Below are 22,573 nucleotides of genomic sequence, written 5' to 3' on the forward strand. Positions count from 1 at the left end.
GCTGGGATAGCGAATGGTAGGTAGTGTGATGAGTAGATGGATGTGGTGAAAAAGATGTATGCCTAGAAGATTGCTGCCGGCCATCAACAGCTGAGGGATGCAAGTGTGGAGTGGAAGGAAGTGAGGGTGTAGCACCATCCTCATGATCAATAGGCCCCTTATCCTTCCTAGACCTACCTCGACCCCTACCGCTTAAAAAAATATTAGAATTGAGAATATAAATCTATATAAATTGAGAGCGCTTGAAGAAACTAACATGCTAGCCGCCTTCGAAGTATCCTTCCTCGTCCGAAAATTCTTCTTCATCTGTTATTTCATTTTCATCAACTGATTTTTCATTCTCATTTTCTATGATTGTTATTTCCTCCATATCAACTTCTTCTAATATGCGTTGAGGATGCTCTAAGTCAATTTCTAACTGATCATCCATCATTTGGTTAATACTTGAGGTATCGTTTTGGTAAGCAACATCTAGCACATTCTCAACTTCCATCCTACCAACATGCTTAGTTTTGATTACAACCAACCAATTAACCTTATCCCTCCACAATGGATATGGAGCATAATATACTTGTCTAACTTTTTCTGCAATTATAAAAGGATCATAGTGATCATGCTCCCACTTTTTATTAACCTCAATTATGTTGTACTGCGAGTATATATTTGTACCTCTTCTAGGTGTTGGGTCAAACCACTTGCAATCGAAAAGTATGATCTTCTTATTTGTCCAACCTGAATATGATAATTCTAGAATCTCTTTGATCACACCATAATAATTATTTTCCCCATCATGGTTGCCTTCACCACCTTTGACACCCCCCTACTGTTATTACTTTTTTTATACTTGGATCATTCATCGGTGTGAAATTTGTAACCATTTATAAAATATTTAGACATAGTTATAACCGTAGGTGCAGGTCCCCAAGATATATCTTTCAAAAATTGATTAACACCGTTGTTTGGATTATTAACCTACATGTAGTGCTAATAAATCACAAGTGAACAAGTATATTCATAAGTGACCAAGTATGTATATTCACATGTGAGAAAGTATGTAAGATGCACTTACACACTATTTAAACCATGCCTCAAAGGTAGAATATACAGCATCATAGCCAAATTGACTCACGAAGTCACTGAGCGACACATTGAAAATTTTGAGCGACACATTAGACTAACTCATAAAGGTTATAATTTGTTAACACATTCAATTAGACTAACTCATTCAATTAATATAGCATAATTAGTTTAGCCTAATTTTCTAAAAGCAATAAACACTAATAGAACAATATTATCCCCTAAATTAATAAACCCTAAATTTCTAAAAGCAATAAACACTAATAGAACTATAAATTAAACCCAAAAATAATAAATTATTTCTAAAAATAATAAACAAAAATAGAACAATAAATTAAACCCTACATTAATAAACCTTAAATTTCTAAAAGCAATAAACAAAAATAGAACAATAAATTAAACCTTAAATTTTAAGAATTAAAGTAGCTTAAAAAGAACTAGGTGACTATCCTTCACGTGGTAGAAGTAGCGGCGATTGAGCAGTAGTGAGAAGGGAGGCATGTGGTGGAAAAAGCAGCGGCGACGTCGGTGGTGAGGCAGTGGAATCGAGGATTTGTGCGAAGAAGGTAATGGGGATGATTTTGGGCTTTGATTTTGGGGGAGAATGAAAGTAGGAATAGATTTTGGGTGGGATTTGGGCGAAATCGCCTTAGGGTTGAAGGTGGATGAGAGAATGAGAGATAGAGAAAATTAAAAAATAGGGAAGAAAGCCCGTTGGTGGGCTCTAATTTGCAGATTTTCGACCGACTTCGGTCGAAAACGGCGGTCGGTACATTTAAGTGAAATATTGACCGTTTGATCATAAACTTACCGACCAAATTGTGTCGAAAATCTGATTTTTTATTTTTTATTTTTAAAATAACCTACCGAAGTCGGTCGGTATTTAGTGAAATAGTCAAAATTAATTTTAATTAAGGACTATATATATATTGTTGAATTATACACTTTATTTTTAAATGTGTTATAGTAAGTTTTAATCGAATATAATTGAATTTTCAATTGATCCACTAATGAAGTATCCGAGCAAAATACTAATAAGGTGATCGAGAATAAAATATTAAAGACTGTGTGTGTGTTAAATATATGTAGATATTGTATATAACAAATAATTTAACACTAATACCGACCGAAATCGATCGGTAAATTAATAATGTAGATATTGTAAATGACAAATAATCTAACAATAATACCGACCGAAATGGATCGGTAGATTTTATATATATATTGCCCATGGGCGGGAAAAAATAATTTCAAATTTCCGACCGATTTCGGTCGGTATACTTGAAATTTTTTAATTAAAACTTATTTTGGTAGATAATATGCAAGTATGACCTGTAAGCACGTAATTTTTGACCCCCACGTTAGAATTACCTTTAATAGTCCTAGTATTTTTTAGAATATTTATTTGAGTTTATTTCTATAGGATTTCACTTTATTATTAATTTTAATTCTATTTTTTAAAGCTCAAAAATTGAAAAAATATAAAAATAGTTTCATTTTCTCTATTTAATTTAGGTATTAAGTATTTTTAGAAAGATATTATTTTTATTATTATTTGAAAATACCAAAAAATAATTTTTGTATTAATTAGTATATTTTGATAGTATTAGTATTTTTATTTTTATTTTTTTCTCAATGAGTAAGAATTGAATTTGGGCCAATTGGGAGCTCATTTTCGTATTTTGGTGGCCCAGCAAGACAAAGGCCTATTCTTCCCAATCCCTTTTAGTCCAAACCCTTTTCTCACCCATCAAACCCCTCCCTTAATCATAGTAATTGATCTACTTTCATCCAAAGGCCAATACTCACTCCCCACTACCATATAAAAACTAAATTAACACCCAAAAACCCTAAGCTAATTCCCCCACTTCAGCGGCAAGAGAAAAAAAACAGAGACGCAAAAACAGAGGAGGGAGATCTGAAAAACGAAGGGAACAAAAACAACAAAAAAGATAAAGAAACGAAGAAGGAGAGAAAGAGAAAGCTTTCCCCCAACAAAGCTGGATTCGACTCCATATTCTTCACGTCCTTTCCTTCAGTGAACACCATTTTTATAGCCATGTAAAGCTCATCTCTCTTTACCCAAACCTAGCTACAAAACAACCTAAAACCACCATGAATGAGCCTTGAAACTCCATAAAAACCAAAAAAAAAGAGCTTCATTTTTCCAGCAAAATAGCCGTCCAAACATCCATGAAAGCAGCCCATTTTCTTCATTAAAACTCCACTGTTTCAGACCGACGACCAACTGCTAAACCATCCAAAAACAGTCACCAAATTATCGCCCAAGCCCATCCTAGAACCTCTCGCACAAACATGTCCAGAGGTTCTCAAAACAATAAGGTCTTCCGTCGAAGCTGTTTGAACTCCGTCCGACGACCTGTCTGCCTTCAAGTTGTAGCCGGCACCATCCTTCGGTAATTCGAACTTGGAGATTTTTATGTCAATAAAGTGAAAATTTTATTCCAAAAAGGTCCGTCTTGTTCTTCTTTAAAGGTCCGTCTTGTTCTTCTTTAACAACTCGTCTACTGATTTCCACGATGCTTCCTATGTCAATATTTTAGTTGTTTTATTTTGATTTATAATGTGTTGTCTTAATTGATATGTTTATCTATGTTAGAAAAATTATTTTTTTCTTAATTATTATTTTGAGAACACTATCTCTCATGGTGGCCAGATGTAATTAGTTAAGTGGGCTTATGTCATTACTATTATTTATTTCATTAGTATTTTTGTCGTTTTGGTTTTCTCGTTAGATTTATCTTAGGAGCTATAAAATAATGATACGAAGGAACTAAGGTCAGATGATTACTTTCAAAGATTTTCTTAGAGTTTAACGGGCAACTTTGGGGCTAGATTCAATTCACTAGATTTTAAGTGCACAACCTATTATCCTAGTTTTGGATTGATTTTTATCATGATACTTTTAATAGAATTGGGTCAAATGAACCTTGCTAGACCATGTCTTTTTTTAGGATAAAGCTAGCACACTTCTTCCATAATAGATAAATGTCTTGTAATTTCAAAGATTGAGTAGTAAGTTATAAAGTTTTCTAAGTGTAAATAACTTGTCAATACTCTAAGTAAATAAAATATTTCTTGACTTTCAAACAACTCCATTTCCATAATATGTGCCTCTGCAATAATCTCAAAGTTTAGATCTTAGGAAAATAATTTAAATACGCCAGTTTGCTTTAGGCGCGATTAATAAATCATCGTGACTATGGGTACGGTTCCCGTGGCATGGTCACGATACATGAATCCCAACTCAAGTGCGCGTTTCACGCGACTTGACCGTAACTTCAAATGATAATAAAAATAAGCATGTCGTCAATCGCGGGTGCATTTCATGTGGCGCGATTTGCGACGTGTGCCAAAACGACAAGTGTACGACATCGTAACTTGTTCCAGAAATAATTTCATAAATAATTAAAAGCGTTTTAGAAGATAAAAATGCACACTAGGTTTTAAAATATGTATTAAATCAGATAATTAGGCCAATTATTAATAGTTGAGCGACCGTGCTAAAATCACGAAACTCGGGAGTGCCTCACACCTTCTCTCGGGTTAACAGAATTCCTTACCCGGTTTTCTGTGTTCGCAGACCATAAATAGAGTCAAATTTCCTCGATTTGGGATTTAAAATAAACCGGTGACTTGGGACACCATAACTTATTTCAAGTGGCGACTCTGATCAAATAAATAATCTCATTTCGAATATTGTCACTTTAATCTTCCCTATACCCCACCTCGAAAAAAAGGAGGTGTGACATGACCAGATCTTGGTCAAAGATTGATCAATTTCCGACCGATGTCAGTCGAAATTTTTATGTGTCTGACATAGTTGTGTTTCTTTGTTGTGGGACCACTATTTCCGATCGATGGTGGTCGGTATCTTTGTGAGAAATATTTTCTTTGACTTTTGCGACCAATTTACCTATTTTCTAACAGATTTCGGTCGTTTTTTCTTCCGACCGATTTCGGTCAGTATTCTGTGGACGGGTTTTGCAAGTTTTCTAGTGGTGTATATTGTAGTATGTATATAGCGCAAACATGGATTCCACTGAGTGCTTGCGTGATCTATTCCAAAAGCTGATATAGATTCAAGATTTAAATAAACATTCAAGATTTTTAGCGCAAAACTCATGTACTTTTGAAATTACGAATAGATTCAACATTTGTTGAAATTTTATTGATTTTTCACATATATTCTTAAACTTTGTGTCGAAAACATTGGGTTTGGTTTAACGAACAACTTACCACTATCATAACTCATAAGTATGTTTCATAGTTAGCATGGCTAGGTACTCCAATTCAACCTTGGATTGGGTAAAATAAAAACATAGGTACCACTTTATGATTTTATTTTACTTAAACACATTGATATTAAGCTAGTTGCTATAGAGTTCACTCTCGACTCCATGTACTAGCAGACTAGTCCTGGATAAATTTTGTTACTGTGGAATTGACTTACCTTATGCACGTATAGTTATATTTTGTATATATATTAAGCTGATTATTATATGCAGATGCGGATTCAAGATTTGAATTTTATGAGTTCGGGATAACACTAAATACACTGACCACTTGAGTTATTGGGTTCGAAATCTTATATTTGTACATTATTAGTAGATTTTTACCACAAATATACTTAAACTAAAGATATTGGGTTCGACCGAACTCAATTTAAACATCCACCTTTGATTATGTGCTAATTAAAACAAGCTAATTATCAGTGGTTCATGGACGAGGTTTTATAATTGGCCATATGCAGATTACAAGCTCCTATTTGGATCGTAACAACAAATATAATTATGCTTAAATCCCAAAAGGTTATGGTCAGTTGTATGAATCGTAGTGGACGATGGTACTCCAATTAAACTCACTTCACACTAATATTATAAAAATACAAATAAAAAGTATTACTAAGTCTGTAGCTCCCGTCTACATCGTGATAGAATTATATCAAACAGTAAAGGAGTTGTAGAAATTATTAGGTTAACTCAAAACCTTTTTTTTAGTCCAGCAAGGTGGTAAACATAAAATAAAAAAGCAAAAAGAGAAATGAGACATTTATTTTGATCAAATTTTCTATTTTATATACCTTATTTTACTTTTACTAAAAATGAATGGATGAGTTTGAAGAGAACACCTGGTCCTAAATTCAAAATTCAGCAATCTTCTTTTACATTTAGCAAATAATTTATTGTGGGCTAAGCATGCCAAAAAAGCGGTGATGCATTCTTCAGAATCAGAAATTTCAAATTTGCTGTTCAATATCAAGAGAGGCTATTTTGACACTAAGCAAACAATTTCTATTATTATTATTATTATTAGTTCCTTGAAACCAAAATCTCATAAATTAATCAAGAATGATACCTGAAAAAGGAAATGGGACAAAACCCACATAGATCATTCTTTTCTTTTTTTTCGGAGAAGAGATTGATTATTCTTTTACTTTATCATCATGTGAAGTATTTGGTTTTACACCCGATCTAATCCGGAGACGCTGTTGAGGGATTGATTGGGTGTACAATACATGTGTATGATTGAATTATTCTCCCCTCGTACCCCAATACTCCCCCCCCCCCCCCCCACCAACACACACACAAACAAAATGAGAAAAGGGAAAAGGGAAAATCCCTATAAAAGGATGATTAGGATTTGAATTTCAGCACTGATGGATCCTAACGGTTAATGGAGTAAGATAATAATCAAGAAAGATCACAGTTCAAATTTCAACATAGACTAAAAATATTAAGTGATATTTTTCTACTATCTAAGTTAGTCTAGGTGGAAAGAATTACCGGATTACTGTGCTACTGAAGATGGAAGTGTTTATGAAAAAGTAGAGGCACACTTTTATAAAAAAGAGAAGATTGAATTTTTTTCTTCAGGATAATGAACGCTCACCAAATATTAAAAGTTTAATAACTTAATTACAGAAAACACAACGTAATTGTTTTCATGATTATATGAAATGATCAGATCACGAGAATATGAAACCATTACTCTTTGATTTTGTTTGTTGCCTTTTTGGTCTTATAATTAAAAAGATAAAACAAGAACTCATAAAAGAATAGAAGAAACCAGTCTCATCTAATTAATTTTCATATATATACTTGATGATTTCCATGACACTTACCCACATTCAAATCACACAAAAAAAATTCCATTGAAATGAGCAAACACCGGCCACGAAGAAAAACCTTGACATTTCTAATTCAAGCACTGTAACGAATATCAGTAAGCTTAGTCTTGATCCACTTAAAGCTCTCTCTAACAGTAGCTTTTACTTTACCTTCTGTTGTGAACATATTATATGCTGCAATTCTCTTCTTCCTCTTTATTTCTGGATCATTTGCTGGTGCGAACCCTTTTGTGGTTGGACCATTGAATGTGTACACATTTGATTGATCACTTTGGAATTCTCCAGAATAGTTTGAAGATGAGTATTGTGGATAGGATCTACTCTTTTCCATAATTTTTCTTTCTTAATTTCTTCACCTTTTCTTGTTAGCATTGAATACTTCACTTAGATTCTTCCTTGAAACTTACATAGTATATATAGTAAGTAGGGCATGCATGCTGACATAATAATGCATATAAAATATATCACATGCATCACTTAGCTTAGATTTGTTGTACATTTCTTGTCTCTAAAAATAGAGGAAAAATAAAAGTTGGCTTTGTTGGAAAGTAGATCCTTATAGGCATGCATTCGTCAATGAACGTGATTATCTCTATGTCCTCTCAGGCCTCAGCACCCTTTTGTGGGGTTGGTATTTGGGGGTGGGGGTTTCTTTCCTTTTCCTTTTCCTTTTTCCCCAACTCTTTATCATAAAGTTCATGAATGTCCCTCATATTTAATTTATTAGCAATAACTAAATTAGTATCTTATAAATTGAAGTTGGATCAAAGGGGCATGTAACCTGCACTTGCCTAATTTCTTGTTCGATAATCGTGGTGTGCGTGTCAATTTGTGCACTCGACTAATTCTACAGGATATTTGTTATCTCCTACCAGCACATATACTGAGTATATATAACTTTGTCTACCAAGACTTAAATATTTGGAAAGAAATCACTTAGTATTTTTGTCTACACTAAAATTTGAACCTGATACCTATGTTTGTCAAATGTTTCCTAATATTAGGCAAGAGAAATTTCTTAGAAGATGATGTATGTAAGAAAGAAACTATGAATGAAGAGTGAGGGCCATGTGAAGATGTTGGGAAGTTGGAGAGGTTTTTGTTGCCCACGCTGAGAATGATGAGAGCCAGTGGATTAAGGTGATGGTGGTGGGGACTTTATGTGTTAGAAAGATGCCATTGCCTATTAACGATATTGCTCTAATGGGTTCACATGGTGGTGGGCAATTCAACAATTCATGTGGGGGCCAAATTCACAATTATGTCTTCTAAAAGGATAGGTTTTTATGTGCTTTTAGAATAAAGGCAAGAAATAATAATGCAACTCCAAATTATAAAGTATATATAGTCCACATTTTGGTTCGTTGTAGGGTTACTATAGTTGAAAGTAACATTGTTAATGGCCAACTTGTATCATAAATTTTTTGCTTTTAAGCTTTTGGTTGTGTGAAAAGCCTATTTTTAAGAGATCATAATATTCACTTTATTTGCTTCTTAATTAGGCTAATCATCTTAATTTGCCAGAGTTACTCTAGCGTGAATAACATGGATAGCAATCCACGTTTGAAATCTTGCAAAATATTTGAACAAAAGATCGACTTAACTTTATTACTTTGTTTAGTTCACATGATAAAATAATACATGAGTTTTGTTGTTGTATTCATGTTTTTTATTAATGTATAAAGAATTTGAAGATCTTCCAATGTGAAGCAATAATTAATTCACGACAATCATTAATGGTAAAAATTGCTCGATTTACATTAAGGTCCGCAGAAGTTGAGAAATTAGGAATTTTTCAAGTAGAGGAAAAATAAGAAATTTCCAAATGTTTCCAGATTCATTCACCCTTGTATGGGAGAATATGTATGCCCAGTTTAAGAAAGAGTAAATTATCTTTTAGCAAAGAAAAATATCACAACCTACTAATCAATCAACCAGTACAATCAAAACTAAGCTCAACATATAAGAACCTATAAGGCCTGCAAAAGTACAGATTAAAAAGGATAATTATATTTTTGTGCCGTCTTGAAAAATAATAATTGAAATATATAGATGTTAATACCCCAACAAAAAACACAAATAATATGTCAATACCCCTCCGTTTCCTTAAGTTGGAGGATGAAACAGAGAAGTAACGCCCATCTTTGGAGAGAATGGAATCATGCAAGGTAAGTAATTAGGGGTTGTTTGGTTGAAAGACAAGTTATGTTGAGATCAATTATGTTGGGATTAGTTACACTGAAATTAATTTTGTTGAGACTAATTATTCTGGTGTTATTTCTTATTGACTGTTTGGTATGTTGTATTAATCAAGAAATTGTCAATTTTACTATTTTATCCTGGGATACCTTATCGTGGGATTAGTATTTCACCTTCTGGCAAGTAGAAGTTATACTGATACTATTTTTAATCCTGAGATAACTTATCACAGGATTATTAGCCAAACGAGGAATAAGGCGATACTAAATTTTTATCTCAGGATTATTTTTGCTTATCCATCATATCAAACGACCCCTTAATGTATATATTTATTGCCTTGGGATAAATACTTGATATGGGTAAGATATTAGCCAAGTAGAGGTTGTAGGGACGTTACTACAAGAAATGAGACCTTGCATCAACTTTTCTTGCACTAAATGGTAAACTTGATTTGTTTGGTGCACTTAGGAAACACCAGGTTATCATGTCCCAAGTTTAACATGATAAGTATTGTGGCTTTAATCCGATCACTCAGAATCATCTCAAAGTTTAGCCGCTCATTTTGTCTCGCCAATAAGTCTGTTTCAATGTGAACTTTTTCCTGTCGAAAACTATATTCAACGAGAGGAATTCCAACAGCTTCTCGTTGTCGAAATGCCATCGAAAATCGGCGATTTCGGATGACATTTCCATCGGATCTTTCATCGAAATATAAAAAAATTCTAGAAGTGGTTCACTAGCACAGCGAATAGTTTAAACCTATATAGACATGATTGGGATATTAAACTTTAAAACATGCATGCTTAATTAGAAAAGCAACCATGTGGCTTAACTCATAGAATATATCATAGAGGAGTACTGATTATTTTATAAACTTGTTTCATGCTCATGTATTCAAAACTCGAATCTCTTTTTATCTCTTACCGTTGTCCTTAATTATTTTTCTTATTAGCATATTGCAAGTGTCTCATATCTCTTGTTGTTGCAATCGCATGCATCCTCACTGTGACCATTTACAACGTCTAACGCCACCTTTCTCAGCTAAGGATATCACATCGCGCTGTGACCCTTCACAAAATAATTTGACACCATCCTTATACCAGTTAGGGATATTGCATCCGTACTTTACGATCGATTGACTGTTCACATTGGTTTAATTAGCCCCCTCTCGAGGTAGGGATGTCACATTCATGTTGTAATCATCATCATAGCGGTTTGATAGGAAATATTGTGTCCCACATTATGGTCACATAGCAGTTTGACATTTGACCTGTATGCAGGGGCACTAGGAATGAAAGGGGTTGGCCGGAAAATTAAACTGCGTATATATAATATTAATTTTTTATATATATATATATATATTATATGTATACTATATATTGACTCCCCTTGACTTTTTTTACGTATTGTCTTTTTCTATTTCTTGAATCCCCTCCGTCCAGAGATGTCACATTCACACTTTATATATCTTAGGCTAAAGAAAAAAATATATAGTGACTTGTAACACGTGGATAGCGCCAATACCAGCAAAGAGTAAATAAGTTTATGCCACTTGAAAAGTTCCAAGAACAGAAGCGAAATTGATCATAACATATTGAATACAATACACTCAATAGACTCAAGTCTCAACAGAGGAGTCACGTCCTTCGGCAGAAGGGCTCTTTAACTTACTCAACAAAACATAATAGTAACTTCAATATTTAAATTTTTTAAAAGCATAATTCGACATCCAATTGTGCCTCAGTTTTTGTAGGTATGATGATTTTAAGACAAGGTGCCATCGACGCAAATCCATTGACCCACAAAGAGAGCAAAGCAGTCTAAGTTTGGATTGATAGCTTTAAAGATATCAGTGGCCAAACGAAACCTTTGGGCAATGCGGAAACATGAGTCTTCATTGTTAATCTTGGGTACGGATAAAAGTGGGGATAAAGATACTCCCGATTTTCCGGTAAAAAAATGAGAGGACATGAGATCTGATATGACGTCGGGTTAAGCCTAGGGCTCCCACAAATCAGAGTCCCGGGAGGATGAATGATGCGCCAAGAACCGCACATGGTCAAATATGGGAAGAATTGAGTTCGAGCAAAATAAAGGACCGAGACTAGAGGAAAGACGGTTGGAAAGGACAAACGAGGGGCCAAAATATCCTCCCTTAACCGGATATTACGGCACAAATTACGCCCGATATCAATGGCCTATCATGGTTTACTGGGATTGAAACTCCTCTACTATATAAAGGGGAGAATTTTTTTTAAAAGACCATTGTTGACACGCGTATCAATGCAATAAAGTCAATTTTTGTTCTCTAATTACTGTTCAAAGTATTCTCCAACTGCTTATTTATTTAGTTGCAACCGAGCCCTTTTCGAGGGCTTAATCGGAGCCAACTTGCGGTGTTCATCGTAAAGCCAGACTTAACTATCCATCGCGTTTGGTTTGATCATTTTGTTTTCTTTCAATTTAATTATTTGTTGTTCTTAGATCATTCGTGTTAAATTAAATCACGTATCATTTAAACAACGTATAAATTTAATTGTTACTCATTTAAGGGTAAACAGTTTAGCGCTCACCCGTGGGGCTAAGGATAATAGTGGTGATTTAATACGAATCTCCATAACACACCCTATTTTACACTTGCTCTTTGCAGTTTGATTTCAGGTCTGTTTAGAATGTCAAATTCTTAGTCTACTCACTTGAATATTGGCGTCGAGTCAGGCCACCACGGTAAAAACAATAACATGGTACTAAGCAATGACGTACCCCCTGTTGACCCTAATGGTGTCCCAATCACTGACTCAGTCGATGTCAACTCCCAAGTTGCCATCAACATCAACCTGCTAACTGATCTCGAAAATAGCGCTCGTGGAGCACCCCGGCCGTCAGCTCGAGAAGCGCCCGAAGGGGAAGGTGACAGAGTAAGCTTACGATTGATTTTTGAAATGATCCAAGCTCAGAAAATGGCAATAGCACAATTGCAGAGTCAATATCACGAACAGAACACGGCCGAACCCGAGCGGGTTAGGGAAAACGTTCGAAGAGACGAACAGATTGTTACAGAACCAGATGAGTTCGGGCCCGGAGAGACTTCCGGGGTGATGAAAATGCTCGAAGCACTAACGAAATGGGTGGAGTCTGGGGAAAAGAAGATAAAGGCAAATGACAAGAAGGTGGAAACTTATAATTCAAGGGTAGATCAGATCCCAGGAGCGCCTTCAATATTGAAAGGACCGGATTCTAAAAAGTTCATTCAGAAACCTTTCCTCCCGAGCACGGCACCGAAGCCACTTCCGAAGAGGTTCCGAATGCCCGGTATTTCCAAGTATAACGGGACCATATATCCAAACGAGCATGTAACCTCTTATACGTGCACAATAAAAGGCAATGACCTAGAGGACGATGAGATCGAATCGGTGTTGCTGAAGAAATTTGGGAAAACCTTGTCAAAATTAGCAATGATATGGTACCATAACTTACCTCCAAATTTTATTAATTCATTTTCTATGCTTGCAGATGCATTCGTTAAAGCCCATGCCGGCGCTATCAAGGTCGAAACGAGGAAATCGGACTTCTTCAAAGTCAAGCAAAGAGACTACGAGATACTTAGGGAGTTCGTGTCGAGGTTCCAGATGGAACGAATGGACCTACCCCCGGTTGCAGGTGATTGGGCCGTTCAGGTGTTTACCCAAGGACTCAGCCCCCAAAGTTCCATTGTTTCTTAATAATTTAAGCAAAACTTGTTAGAGTACGTACCCGACGGTCACTTGGGTTGATGTTCATAACAGGTACAAGTCAAAGATCAGAGTCGAGTATCTGAGCCAAAGCCTCCTGAAGACCTGGAATCACAACGGGCACAGCTGGTGCCTGAGCTGGTCCCACCGGCTCAACCACATCTGGTATCTACTCCTGAGCTGGAGTAATTGGTGGCTCCACCGGTGCTGCTCTAGCTGTAGTACAAGCTGCACCTCGGCCTCTACAGCGGCCCCTGCCTCTCGCAGCCCTAGCTGGTGGTACTGGTGGTCGTCCGCCCGATCCGATCGCACGTGTCCTCGCCATCTGTGAGATAATAGAATAATAGAAGTTTAGTTTCTAGAATCAACAAATCCGCACGACAAGAGTACAAGAAATGAAGTTTCCTAATGGTTCGGTATCCTCTCGAAGATAAGTACAAACGTCTCCGTACCGATCCGAAAGACTCTACTAAACCTGCTCATGACTCGTCAAACCTAAGTAACCTAGTGCTCTGATACCAACTTGTCACAACTCAAATCCCAACTTATCGTGATAGCGCCTATCACATTACTAGGTAAGCCAACAATCACATAATAACTACGCATTTGAACATGGCCTGCTCCGATGTGCAGTCCGATCCCATAATAAGTCAATAAAGACTGTTGCGGCATGCAGCCCGATCCCATAAATGTCACTCACTATCCGGCTCTCAGGCCCCAACTCAATCATCAATCTCTCTAGTCTCACGGGCTCACAAATCTCATACCACTCAGCCTGAACAATGATAACATGATATAATAGTAAATGATAACAAAGACTAAGATATGATATGCAAATAAATGAATATGACTGAGTACATAATTGCAACTTAAGAAAATAACTCAATAACAGAAATGACCTCAATGAGTCCCAACATAATAAGCACATAGCCTAAACATGATTTCTAACATGAACCACAGCTCAGTTACTCTAACACATAGATATTCCATAGATAGAACAAGACTAGATAACTAAAGTTTCACAGAATCAACCAAGTTATAATTACCACGGTGCACGCCCACACGCCCGCCGCCTAGCATGTGCGTCACCTCAACACCAACCACATAACACGTATTTCAGGGATTCATACTCTCAGTACCAAGTTTAGAAGTGTTACTTACCTCAAAGTGCGCAACTCAATGCTCCAACAAACCCTTGCCTCGTGAATCGGCATCCGAATGACTTGAATCTAGTCACAAACAACTTAATATAATCAATACAAGCTATAGGAATCGATTCCATACGATAAAGCTAAGTTCTTTAACCAAATTTAAAAAGTCAACCCAAAAAGTTAACCCCGGGCCCATGCCTCGGAACCCTACAAAATTCATAAAATCTGAACATCCCATTCAATAATGAGTCCAACCATACCAAAATTATCTAATTCCGACCACAAATCGACCCTCAAACCCCCAAATCTTACTCTCCAATCCTTAGTCCAAAATTTCCCAAATTTCACCTTAAAAACATATAATCTAGGTGTAGAAATCAATTCAATACTATTGGACGAAAGTTATCAAAAATAGTTTACTCTTGATTTGTATTGAAATCCCTCTCAAAAATTGTCCCTGGTCGAGCTCCCCAAGTCCAAATATGAAATAATACTCTAACCCTCATTTTTTAAATTAAATAATCTGCCTAGGTTTTCCCCTTCGCGGTCGCGAAAATTCCCCCGCGATCATGAAGAAAAACGCTTACTGCCCTCAAGAAATGGTCTACGCGAACGCGAACAACCAATCGCAAATGCAATGCTCATCAACTTAGACCTACGCGATTGGGGACAAGGACATGCGATTACGAAGAACAAACGTGTGAACTTCCCAAACCTCCCCTTCCTTCTTCGCGGACGTGTCCCATCACCCGCGTTCACAATGCACAACTAACCAAAGCTCCTCGATCGCGGAAACACACTCGCGAACGCGTTGAACAAAAATCCTCCTGCCAGAATTAACCCTACGCGATCGCGACCCCCTTCACTCGATCGCGTAAGAGGAAACTAGATACCAGAAAAATTAGTTATTCCATAAGACCAAACTCAATCCGAAATCAATCTGAATCTCATCCGAGGCCCCCAAAACCCCATCCAAATATACCAACACATCCTAAAATATTATACGAACTGAGTCGAGGCCTCAAATCACATCAAACAATATCAAAATCACGAATCGCACCCCAATTCAAGCCTAATGAACTATTGATCTTCCAACTTCTAAAACCAAATGTCGAAACACACCAAACCAACTCTGATTGGTCTTAAATTTTGCACACAAGTCATAAATGACACAACATATCTATTCCAACTTTTGGAACCAATCCGAGCCCGATATCAACAAAGTCAACTCTCGGTCAAACTTCTCAACTTTTCAACTTTCGCCAATTCCAGCCGAAACGACCTACGGACCTCCAAATCAATATCCGGATATATTTCTAAGTTCAAAATCACCATACAAACTATAAAAATCATTAAAACTTCATTCCGGAGTTGTTTATTCAAAAGTCAATATTCGGCCAACTCTTTCAACTTAAGCCTCCAACCTTGGGACTAAGTGTCCCAATTCATGTCGAAACATTCCCATAACCAAATCAACCACCCCAACAAGTCATATAACCACAAATAAATATAGAATAAGTAATAAATGGAAAAACGAGGCTACAATACTCAAAATGACCGATCGAGTCGTTACAATGTGACCACGATTTCAAAAAATATTTCAATCCATTTCACTCAAAAAACTAATATTTTGAATACAAAGAGTAATTACGAGCCTTGTACTAATTCTCATATGAAAAGTTTTTAACAGAAAATATATCCTGAACTAGACGCTTCAGGAGCATCCCCATGGTTGAAGATAAATCAAAGCATGGGAGTTACATTTGTAAATTGTACTATTATTTAATTTTCATAATTTAGTCAATATATCATTTAATTTGAATTTGAGTGGCCGAGAAACTATAGGAATGGAAATAAGTAAAAAACGAATAACGACTTCTCGATATAGTTTGAGAAAAATGTATTTTATAAATGTGCTAATTGTCTACTAAGTTTATCTTATTATCATCCTTTATATTACAGGAATTGTTGCAGATAGTGATCACATGCTTGACATTAATGGCATTTTGTATTTTTGACATGCCAATGCCAACCAATAAAGTAAGTTAACAATATTATTATATGAAGTATTATTTTTGTCTATACTTGTTAGTCCTTCCTATGGGCAAGATTTTCATATGAAAAATTAAAGATTAAATTAAAAGATTCACGATAATAGCACATCATCACAAATTCCTAAAATATTCCAGTCCATTTCAGTTTAAAAGGCTAATATTGAATGCACACAATAATTACGAGGTTTATACTAATTATCATATGAAATCTTTTTGGCAAAAAATACATCCTGAAGTACCTAACTTCAGTATTATCTCCATAGTTGCAGATGTATCAGAGCAAGAGAATTACACTTATAAATTATACTACTATTTAATTATATAATTATTTAATCAATACATCATTTAATTTAAATTTGAATTCATCGCTTGCCATCGTGTCACCATCTTATTATGCCCACTTAGCTATTGGTCGTGCATGCTATTATGTTGACAATGAGGGGTTCATGAGTCTTCCAAAGATTAAAAGCAAAGTGAAGTAATGTATTATTGCTAAGTGGTCGCTAGTATTTTTTTGAACTGAATGTTGGGTTTTGAACATTTGTGTTCACAACAGACACTGGATGTTTTAGGAGGTTTATATACCTATGAGCATTTCGGTACATTTCTCTGTTAGATACCCTATATATGGGGTAGTTTGTAGGAAAGCTTCTTTAGACATTAGAATTGCTTGTTATTTTTCACTCGTTCAATGTTTTCTTCCTAAGCTAATACTTTGAATGCCCCTTTCTTTGCCAAAAAAAAAAAGTACAAAAGAATAACGACTTCTTCATATGGTTTGAGTAAAATTAATTTTACAAATGTGCTACTTGTCCTCTAAATTATCTTATGAACTAACTTTAATCATCTCATATGTCATCGAAACATTGTTGCAAGTAGTGGTCACATGTTTGACTTTGGTAGCATATGTACTTTTGACGTGACAAGACCGGTAATAAAGTAAGTTGAGAATATTATTATTATATAAAAAATTATTTTTGTCTACACTTGTTAGTCCTTTTATATAAGTTTTGTACTAATTCTCATATGAATTTTTGTTCTATAGAAAAACATCCTGAAGCGTCTAGCTTCAACATCATCCGCATGGTTGCAAATGTATCAGCGCATGATTTAAATTTATAAATTATACTACTACTTATTTATTTTATCATTTAATTTGAATTTGAGTGACATAAAGATCATAGGATATGAAAAAGGTAAAAACAAATAATGGCTTCTCCATATAGTTTAAGTAAATTTAGTTTACCAATATGCTAATTATCCTCTAAGTTATCATGTTATCATCCTCTATTTTACAAGAATATTGTTGCAGATAGAGATCATATATTTTATATTGGTGGTATTTGTATATTTGACATTTCAATATAGTAAGATAAAAATATTATTATATAAAATATTAATTTTATCTACACTTGTAAGTCTTTTCTATGAGTTAGCTTTCCATATGAAATTAAAAATTAAATTAACATGCACGTTAATAGCACGTGACCACAGTTTCATAAAATATTTCAATCCATTTCACTCAAAAAACTAATATTTTGAATGCAGAGAACAATTACGAGCTTTGTACTAATTCTCATATGAATTATTTTTATACAAGAAAATATCCTGACATGTCTAGCTTCAACAACATCTACATGGTTACAAATATATCAGAGCGTGAGATTTAAATTTATAAATTATACTACTACTTAATTATTTTATCATTTAATCAATACATCATTGATTTTGAATTTTAGTGGCATAGAGATCGTAGGAAAGAAATAAAGTAAAAACGAATAATAACTTCTCCATATAATTTGAGTAAATTATTTTTTACCTATTTTCTTATTGTCCTTTAAGTTATCCTATGAACAAAAATTTGCTAATTGTTCTCTAAGTTATTTTATGAACTAACTCTTATCGTTTTCTATGTTACAGAAATGTTATTGCCGGTAGTGGTCACATATTTGGTATTCGTAGAATTTACATTTTTGATATGCATGTAATGTCAAATGAAGCAAGTTAAAAATATTATTATATAAAATATTATATTTATATACACCTTTTAGTCTTTTCTATATGAAAATCAAAGATAAAATTTGAAGGTGTACGTGAATAGCACGTGGCCACGATTTCATTAAGTATTCCAATCTATTTCACTCAAAAAGCTAATATTGAATTCAAAAAATAATTAATAGCTTTAACCTAATTCTCATATGAAATTTTCCTGACTGGAAATATATCCTAAGCGTCTAGCTTCAGCAACATCCCCATAGTTGCAAATATATCAGTGCATGAGAGTAACATACAGAAATTATACTACTACTTAATTATTTCATTATTTAAGTAATACATCATTTAAATTGAATTTGATTGATATATAGATCATAGGAGAGGAAATATAGTACCAAAGAATAATGAGTTCTCTAGATAGTTTAATTAAAATTTATACAAAATGTGCTAATTGTTATTTAAGTGATTTTATGAACTAATTTTTATCATTTTCTATGTTGGAGGAATGTTGTTGCAGGTAACAGTCACATATTTGACATTGGTAGCATTTACATTTTTGACATGTTTGCAGATGGTTCACAACATGAGAGGTGTATTTATAAATTATACTAATATATGTGTAACTGTCACGACTCAAAATCCAGCTAGTTATGATGGCACCTAACCCAACCTGCTAGGTAAGCTAAATGATAAACAACACAACTCAAATAGGATAATAGGAATTAATAAATAGAATAACTGAGCTTTCTATACAAATCCCAAGGATTGGTAGTACAAGTCATGAGCTTCTAAGATTGAGAATTTACAAAGCTGGCATGAAATAAATAATCATCTGTTCGAAGTATACAGAAACAGATTTATAAATCTAAAGTTACCAAGAACAAGCGGCAGCTATAACCGGAACGCATGAACATCTTCAATGTCAGCTCCCGCCGTACACAGCATCATCAGCTCCAAAATCTGCACGCAAGGTGTAGTATGAGTACAACCGACCCCATGTACTTAATAAGTAACAAACCTAACCTTATGTTGAAAGTAATGACGAGATCGAAGAAGGTCAGCTCCAATAGCAATAGCCAATAACAATTCATGATAGTATAGTGAAGACAGTAAAAGTATATAACTCAAGAGATGAAATGTTCAACTCGTTCACAGATACGGATTTGTAGACATGACTTTCAAGTATAACAGTCCAAGTTCAAATCTTACCAATGAAATCATTTAAACATGAGTTTATCAAGATAACCGTGTTTTTCAATTTACAACATCATATAAGACTTTTCTTTTATCAATTAGCATGAGAAAAGTACATCTTTATGCCTATATGTCAATATGCATGCCAAGTCATCAATTATCATAGACCGCCTAGAATGAGGAATATATATCTCAATACTTACATGTCAAATATACCTGTCAAATTATAAATATCACATTACCATCTAGCATGAGGAAAATGTATCAGTCATGCAGCTCGGATAGAAGGGCAAACGGATCCGGTCACCACCCAACCAGGAACGATAGGAGAAGCGACCAAGGTCTTAGCAACCGAGGTCTGATGAGTAAGAACGGTTTCGACAGACCACTTGGGGGTAGAGAATCCATGAGACTATCGGAATATAACTTCAACATTGATGCAACGAGTATAGTATCGGCCATCGGCCGCATCAAGGAGACCAAATAGCCAAGGCCACTCCAGTCTGATCCCACACAGAGGGATCACATAAGGGAAGAAGTGGCTCGTCTATTCAACAATGGACATCTTCAGGAATTCCTAAGTGAGCGAGCAAAAAATTATTTCAGAAACAGGGACACCAATAAACAAAATGAGCAGGAAGAACCTCAACACGTGATTAACATGATCATTGGGGGAGTAGATGTCCCACAAGGGCCGATGATTAAGCGCACCAAAGTTTTTATCACAAGGGAAAAACGTACTCGGGACTACGTCCTAAAGGGGTCCATCTCGTTCAGTGACGAGGACGCCGAGGGCATAATTCAATCTCACAACGATGTATTGGAAATATCCATACTTACTAATAAATCCCAAGTTAAGCGTGTGTTAATTGATTCAGGTAGCTCGGACAATATCATCCGGTGGAGAGTTGTGGAACAATTGGGATTATTGGACCGAATCGTACCGGTAATACGAGTATTGAACGTGTTTAACATGGCATGCGAGACAACAAAAGGAGAAATAACCCTACCGGTAAACACTACCGGGACCACCCAGGAAACAAAATTTTATATAATCGAGGGGAACATGAGATACAATGCCTTGTTCAAAAGATCATGGGTCCACAACATGAGAGCGGTGCCTTCGACCTTGCATCATGCGCTGAAGTTTCCCACCTCAGGTGGAACCAAAACGGTCTACGGGGAACAACCGGGCGCAAATGAGATGTTTGTTGTCGAGGAGGTGATCCTGGTGCCCGCTATCACTACATAAAAAGGTGAGAGACCGATCAAAGAGAAAGGCACCAAATAGAAATCACCAGTCACAACCTTGACCGGCCTGGGCAAACATGAGGAACACCCAATGAATAAGGAAGATGATTTCGGGGTCCCGAGATCCTTTATAGCACCCCGATGATACCGATACCACCAAATCGACGATCGGAGAATTGGAACAGGTCATGTTGATCGAGTATCTACTAGACATAAAGGTATACCTGGACTCGAGGTTAACCCCCGAGCTTAAAAAAAACTTATTGATTTTATTAAAGCTAATGCCGATTATTTTGCCCGCTCCCACTTAGATATGACAAGGATCCCATTAGAGGTGACCACTTGCAAATTAAGCTTGGACCCAAAATTACACCCAATCAAACAAAAAAGGAGGCCGCAGTCCAAAATCAAACATGCATTCATCAAAGACGAGGTATCTAAACTCTTGAAAATAGGTTCCATTCGAGAAGTTAAATATCCGGATTGGCTAGCTAGCACAATGGTCGTACCTAAAAAGGGAAACAAACTTAGGATGTGTGTAGATTAAAAAGAACTGAACAACGCATGCCCAAAGGATTTATTTTCTTTGCCTAATATCGACCGAATGATCGATGCTACAACGGGGCACGAGACGCTGAGTTTTCTCGATGCCTATTTCAGGTACAACCAAATACGGATGGACCTGGGTGTCCAAGAGAAGACTTCTTTTATAATTATATTCGGCACCTATTGTTATAATGTAACGCCGTTTCGATTAAATATGCTGGTACCACATATCAATGCCTAGTTAATCGAATATTCGAGGAACAAATAGGAAAATCAATGGAGATTTATATTGACAATATGTTAGTTAAGTCCCTGCGAGCAGAGAACCATTTAAAGCATTTGCAGGAAACCTTCGACATACTGAGGAAATACAACATGAAGCTGAATCCAGAGAAGTGTGCCTTCGGAGTCGGCTCGGTCAAGTTCCTCGGTTTCATGGTGTCTAACCAGGGAATAGAGATCAACCTGGACAAGATAGAAGCCATAGAAGATATCACCATAGTTGACAACGTCAAGGCAGTAGAAAGACTGACCGGGCGGATAGCCGCATTGGGCCAGTTTATTTCGAGGTCATCTAACAAAAGCCACCGGATTTTCTCATTACTGAAGAAGATGAACGACTTCTCTTGGACCCCGGAATGTCAGCAGGCTTTAGAAGAACTCAAACGGCACCTATAAAACCTTCATTTGTTGCACACCCCGAAGGCGAACGAATAGATATACCTCTACTTGGCAGTCTCCGATGTAGCGGTAAGTGGTGTCCTGGTCCGGGAAGAAGAAGGTACGAATTTTCCTATCTATTATGCTAGTAGAACCCTAGGTGATGTCGAAACAAGGTATTCGTACTTAGAGAAATTAGCACTCGCCTTATTAAGCGCATCTAGGAAACTAAAATTGTACTTTTAATGTCACCCCATATGTGTCATGACCTCGTATCCGCTAAGGAATGTTATGCCATAAACTCGATCTCTCGGGTCAACTGGCCAAATAGTCGTAGAGGTTAACGGGTACGCCGATTTACGCCGGCCTTGATCCCGATGTCTAGAAATAATTACTGCTCGCCTCGGGGACTAGCTTAAGGGTTTGGACCCTATTCACGGACGGTGCTTCGAATGCAAAAGGGCCCAGGTTGGAAATCGCATTAAAACCACCAACGGGTAACGTAATAAGGCAATCTATTAGAACTGTGAAATTGAATAACAACGAAGCTGAATATGAGTCTAT

Source organism: Nicotiana tabacum, chromosome 12 (genome assembly GCF_000715075.1).
Source record: "Nicotiana tabacum cultivar K326 chromosome 12, ASM71507v2, whole genome shotgun sequence".
In the NCBI taxonomy this organism is placed as follows: Eukaryota; Viridiplantae; Streptophyta; class Magnoliopsida; order Solanales; family Solanaceae; genus Nicotiana; species Nicotiana tabacum.